Raw genomic sequence first — 6,838 nt, 5'->3', positions numbered from 1 at the left:
CCTTTGGCGCCGATACCCTTAGTGGAGGCTTTGGGGTGGTTCCTCTCCCTTTCATCTTCCTCCCGAGCTCCGGCGAAAGTCGGCACTCCCCTGATCTGGGAGTCGACGACACCTCAGTGGTGTGCTCCTTCTTGAAGGCGGCGACCAGGATTTGCTCTTGGGGGTGGAGCGGTTGGTGGCTTGGCTCCGAAGCATGACGGTCTGGTCTTCCTGCTACTTATTGCTCGGCTTTGCCCGGTGCATAGTGATGCCTTCTTCGGTTTTCTCCATGGGTGTGCGCCTTCGTTCGACAGCTTCCGTCCCGTGCTCCGTGCTGCCACTGCCGGCTTGGTGCTCATCTGGTTGGTCCTCTGTGGCCCGCTGGTCAGCTTCGTCTGCTTCTCCTATGGCAGTTGGACACCTTGAGTTGGGCTTTGTGGTAGCCACTCTGCCGTTCGTCGGTGCGGCACTCATCGAGCCCGGGCGAAAGGGTAGTGGCCCTTTGCGACCGTGGAGACAGCTCAAGTGTTGCCCATGTTTGGCATGTGGATGCATCCGTTGCTCGATCTTGCTCGGTGTGGCCCTCCCTCCGTGTTCTTAGTTGGCTAGTTGGTGTAGGCGTAGTGCTGGTCGTCGGCATCAGTGTTTTTGCTATTGCCATTCTGGTGTTCTAACTAGTGCCTTGTATCTTACTTTCCGCTTTGATTTGCATTTCATCTATATCGTGGTGCCTTTGTAATCCTGGCCGGTTGATGTCTTTGTTAATTCAAAGTCGGGCTAGGTTCGAGCTCTTCTCAAGGTCGACCGACGCCTTTTCTCTAAAAAGGTATTTAAGGAACTGCAAGTTAACACATTAACAACTTACGAATGGTGCATCCCGAAGGGGAGTACTGTAGGCTCCATCTTCCTCGTCGTAGGCCTCCCTTTTTTGGTGGAACCCTGTTGTGATCTTCATTTGATACAGTGCAACTAAATATATGTTGCCGTCCACATACATCACCATGCTCCCATCCATAGACGAAATATGAGAAAGTTGGATGAGATCCCGTGGTGATATTCTTTTTTGCAATGCAACTAAAATGTGTATCTGATTCAAAAAAAATCTTGTTATCTAGCTTAAACAGGGTTAAGATCTGAATAAAAGACAAGTATGTAGAAAGCCTCGATCAATGGAGTGAGTCCATGATCATCTAGGGATCATCAAGGTACAATGCTATAGAAATCTATCCCCGTTCATAAAGGTAAAGTTGAATGAACAATTCAAACATACCAAGAGTTGTAACTCAAATAAATGTAGACAACAAAAGAAAACAAAGTGATATATCTTGATCTCAGAGAACATAATGGACCTTATGAACATACACAAAATGTACGACTGCCTTCGGTGCATAAGTTAAGGAGTAAATAATTCGTCAACTTTCACATCAAAAGGTTGCTTTGCATTTAATATGAGAAGTAGATATGATGTTGCATCATTGATCTAAAGACAAGTGTAATTCTTTTCAAGTTATATGTTGCCTAAGGTATTAGAACCATGGACCACATGCTACTTATTTTGTTCACTTTCATTCAACAAATAATAGCGTAGTCCAAATATGTCATTCACTTGAACATTATTGCACTCTCTCCCCTCCGATCTTGTAATCACAATGGATGCCTAATGAGGCGGCTGGTTGCGTCTACAAAGTTAGAAAGCGACAACCACATTTGAGCAATATGAGCAGCATCATTGGACTCATGTATACCTGGGCAAATAAAAAAGTAGGATATATATATCCTAACATATTAATAACTAAATTTGCAAACATAAAATGCATTATATATAATTACAAACATCACCAAATTGTAACATGAACACTACGAGCATAATAACATTGCAAACAACAAAATAAACTATATGGTTCTACTACAATTGTAAGAGAAAATCATCCATGCCATGCATAGTTTATTTGAAATAGCAACATTATTACAAAGGAATGTAGCTCATCACCATGGCCGGTGCCGAGACCGAAAAACAAGGAGCAGCAGACATGGCGGGAAACATATCGGACTCCAGGGCAGAGACACCCCGATCCACCGGAACTATGAGAGTCAGGTCTATGACTACGTGCATGGATTCATGAGCCTCGACGTCCCATGGCAGGGCAGCAACGACCTGGCAGGTCCGCGTCGCTGTGGCATTTGGAAGTCATGCAAGCGACCGCGATAGATGCCTCAGAGGCGTCGGAGAGGGCAACACGGATTATGGGTCGAAGGGATATGATGAAGCCCGACGGGAGGAAGGGACTCAATATCGATACTAAAGGTAGGGATCGGAGAAGGGGAACGGACGATGGATTATAACAGGCTGTGTAAAGCACAACACCGACTGGCGTCAAAACTAAATGTTAGGCATGAGAGAACTACACAGACCGTTTAACCACAATAGTCGGTCAGTGATGACAATCAATTCGACTGCACCATCGGGACGATCTATCACTGATGGGTCAAATTAAGACCGACATGTGATAAACATCAAGACAAGGGGAAATACCATTATCACAGACGAGCGACGGGTGGCCGGTTACTTATGATGATCATCACTAATGCGTAGTCCATGACCGCTCAATGATGAGGGGCTGGTGATGTTCAGATATACATTAGTGCTCGCCCGCTCCTCCACCACGGCCTTGGCCCGTATCATCACCGTCGACCTTGATACGTCCATTTTGCATCATGCTTTTATATTGATATTTATTGCGTTATGGGCTGTTATTACACGATATATCACAATACTTATGCCTATTCTCTCTTATTTTATAAGGTTTACATAAAGAGGGAGAATGCCGGCAGCTGGAATTCTGGACTAGAAAATGAGCAAATATTACAGACCTATTCTGCGCAACTCCAAAAGTCCTGAAACTCTACGAAGAATAATTTTGGAAAATATAAAAAATATTGGGCGAAGTAAGCACCAAAGGGGAGGCCACCTGCCATCCACAAGGATGGAGGGCGCGCTCTACCCCCTGGGTGCGCCCTCCGTCCTTATGAGCCCCCTGGTAGGTCCCCCACGTCCATCTTCTGCTATATAGTGTGTTTTGACCTGGAAAAAATCAGAAGGAAGTTTTCGGCATGAAGCGCCGCCGTCTCGAGGCGGAACCAGGGCACAACCAATCTAGGGCTCCAGAGGAGCTGTTCTGCTGAGGAAACATCCCTCCGGGAGGGGGAAATCATCGGCATCGTCATCACCATCGATCCTTTCATCGAGAGGGGGTCAATCTCTATCAACATCTTCATCAGCACCATCTCCTCTCAACCCTAGTTCATCTCTTGTATCCGATCTCTGTCTCAAAACCTCGGATTGGTACCTGTGGGTTGCTAGTAGTGTTGATTACTCCTTGTAGTTGATGCTAGTTGGTTTATTTGGTGGAAGATCATATGTTCAGATCCTTAATGGTAATTAATACTCCTCTGATTATGAACATGAATATGCTTTGTGAGTAGTTACGTTTGTTCCTAAGGACATGGGAGAATTCTTGTTATAAGTAATCATGTGAATTTGGTATTCGTTCGATATTTTGATGAGATGTATGTTGTCTTTCCTCTAGTAGTGTTATGTGAACGTCGACTACATGACACTTGACCATGATTTGGGTCTAGCAGGAGGCATTGGGAAGTAATAAGTAGATTATGGGTTTCTAGAGTGGCAGAAGGTTAAACCCTAGTTTATGTGTTGCTTCGTAAGGGGCTGATTTGGATCCGTATGTTTCATGCTATGGTTAGATTTATCTTAATTCTTCTTTCGTAGTTGCGGATGCTTGCGAGAGGGGTTAACCATAAGTGGGAGGCTTGTCCAAGGAAGGACAGCACCCAAGCACCGGTCCACCCATATATCAAATTATCAAAGTAATGAACGTGAATCGTATGAGCATGATCAAAACTAGCTTGACAGTAATTCCCATGTGTCCTCGAGAGCACTTTGCTTTATATAAGAGTTTGTCTAGGCTTGTCCTTTGCTACGAAAAGGATTGGGCCACCTTCCTCCACCTTAGTTACTCTTGTTACTTGTTACCCGTTATGAATTATCTTATCACACAACTATCTGTTACTCATAATTTCAGTGCTTGCAGAGAATACCTTACTGAAAACCGCTTGTCATTCCTTCTGCTCCTCGTTGGGTTCGACATTCTTTCTTATCGAAAGGACTATGATAGATTCCCTATACTTGTGGGTCATCAAGACTCTTTTCTGGCGCCGTTGCCGGGGAGTGAAGAGCCTTTGGTAAGTGGAATTTGGTAAGGAAACACTTATATAGTGTGCTGAAATTTACTGTCACTTGTTACTATGGAAAATAATCCTTTCAGGGGCTTGTTCGGGGTATCTTCACCTCGACCAGAAGAGTAACGAGTTTCTCCTCAACCTACCGCACCTACTGAAAATATTTATTATGAAATTCCTTCGGGTATGATAGAGAAACTGCTAGTTAATCCTTATGCAGGAGATGGAACATTACATCCTGATATGCACCTAATCTATGTGGATGAAGTTTGTGGATTATTTAAGCTTGTAGGTATGCCCGAGGATGTTTTCAAGAAGAAGGTATTTCCTTTATCTTTGAAGGGAATGCATTGACATGGTTTAGGCTATGTGATGATATTGGATCATGGAAGTACAACAGATTGAAATTGGAATTTCCTCAGAAGTTTTATCCTATGCATCTGGTTCATCATGATCGGAATTATATATAAATTTTTTGGCCTCATGAAGGAGAAAGTATCGCTCAAGCTTGGAGGAGGCTTAAGTCAATGTTATATTCATTCACCAATCATGATCTCTCAAGAGAAATTATTATTCAAAAATTTATGCTCGGCCTTCTCTTAATGACCGATCCATGCTCGGTACTGGTTCTTTTATGATGAAGACTATTGAATTCAAATGGGATTTATTGAAAAGAATTGAAAGCAACTCTGAAGATTGGGAAATCGACGAAGGTAAGGAGTCAGGTATAAACCTTAAGTTTGATTGTGTTAAATCTTTTATGGATACCGATGACTTTTGTGATTTTAGCACTAAATATGGACTTGACTGTGAGATAGTAGCTTCTTTTTGTCAATCATTTGCTACTCATGTTGATCTTCCTAAGGAGAAGTGGTTTAAATATCATCCTCCCATTGAAGTGAAAGTAGTGGAATCTATTAAAGTTGAAGAAGAAACTATTACTTATAATGTTGATCCTATTGTTCCTACTGCTTATATTGAGAAACCACCTTTTCCCGTTAGAATAAAGGATCATGCTAAAGCTTCAACTATGGTTCGTAAGAGTTATTCTAGAACACCTACACCCCCTGAACAAATTAAAGTTGAACCTAGTATTTCTATGGTTAAAGGTCTCTTGGTTGGTAATATTGATGGTCATGTTATTTATTTCTGTGATGAAACTGCTAGAATTGCTAAACCTGATACTAAAGATAAACATAGACCTGTTGTTGGCATGCCTGTTGTTTCCATTAAAATTGGAGGTCATTGTTATCATGGCTTATGTGATGTGGGTGCTAGTGTGAGTGCAATACGTACCTTATTCCTTATACCAAGAAATTATGAATTATATTGCACCTGCTAAGATAGAGAATATTGATGTCACTATTAAGCTTGCCAATAGAGATACTATATCACCAATTGGGATTGTTAGAGATGTTGAAGTCTTGTGTGGGAAAATTAAATACCCTACTGATTTTCTTATTCTTGGTTCCCCACAAGATGATTTTTGTCCCATTATATTTGGTAGACCTTTCTTGAATACTGTTAGTGCTAAGATAGACTATGAGAAAGATATTGATGCTGTTGGTTTAGGGGATATGTCTCATAATTTTAATTTCTCTAAATTCTGTAGACAACCCCATGATAAAGAATTGCCTAGTAAGGATGAAATTATTGGTCTTGCTTCTATTGCCGTGCCTCCTGCTGATCCTTTAGAATAATATTTGCTAGATCATGAAAATGATATGTTTATGAATGAAAGAAGGGAAATAGATGAAATATTCTTTAATCAATGACCTATTTTGAAACACAATTTGCCTGTAGAAATCCTTGGGGATCCTCCTCCACCTAAGGGTGATCCCGTGTTTGAGCTTAAACAATTACCTGATACTTTGAAATATGCTTTTCGTGATGAAAAGAAGATATATCCTATTATTATTAGTCCCTACAAAAAAAGACACATCCGTGACATTTTGGGCCGAACGAAAAATTTACCTGTCATGCTTATGACACTTCTATGATGATAATTGTGACAAAACCCGGTATCATCATAGATGTGGTGGGCTCCTACTTCTATGACAAAAAATCATGACAAAAAATGGGCTTTTCGTCCTAGGCGGGCCGGAGACGCAGCTGCATGACATTCTATGGGCCATCCATGATGGAAAACCCCGTGGTAGAAGCGAGGGCGAGGAAAATATCGGGGAGTTCCCGGTTACGGTGGGTGGTCGGGGCCGAGCGATGCACGGAGGGATTGCGCGTTTCTCTTGTACATGTACGCGCGTGGGTGCGAGGCATTGGGCTCTAACTGAACCCAAGCGAGGCGTTCGCCTACTGAACCCGAGCGATGCACTAGCTGTGCGTTACTGAACCCGAGCAATCGATCGATCCCTAGCTGTTAACTAAACCCGATTGAGCGATTCCTTCTCTACTGCTGCTAACTGAAGCCGATCGAACCTGCTGCCTCTTGATGAACAGTGAGCATTGTTGGGGGTTGGATGAACAGTTCTCAGTGGGGGTTGGATTAACAGGACCCCGTGGTAGTAGATGCCGTTGCCACTGGATGAACAGGACCCCAATCGAGCCGGTTGGGGGAGGATGAACAGGACCCTGTGGAGGGCTG

This window comes from Triticum dicoccoides, chromosome 5B (assembly GCF_002162155.2).
Source record: "Triticum dicoccoides isolate Atlit2015 ecotype Zavitan chromosome 5B, WEW_v2.0, whole genome shotgun sequence".
In the NCBI taxonomy this organism is placed as follows: domain Eukaryota; kingdom Viridiplantae; phylum Streptophyta; class Magnoliopsida; order Poales; family Poaceae; genus Triticum; species Triticum dicoccoides.
Note: the sequence above shows the minus strand (reverse complement) of the source record.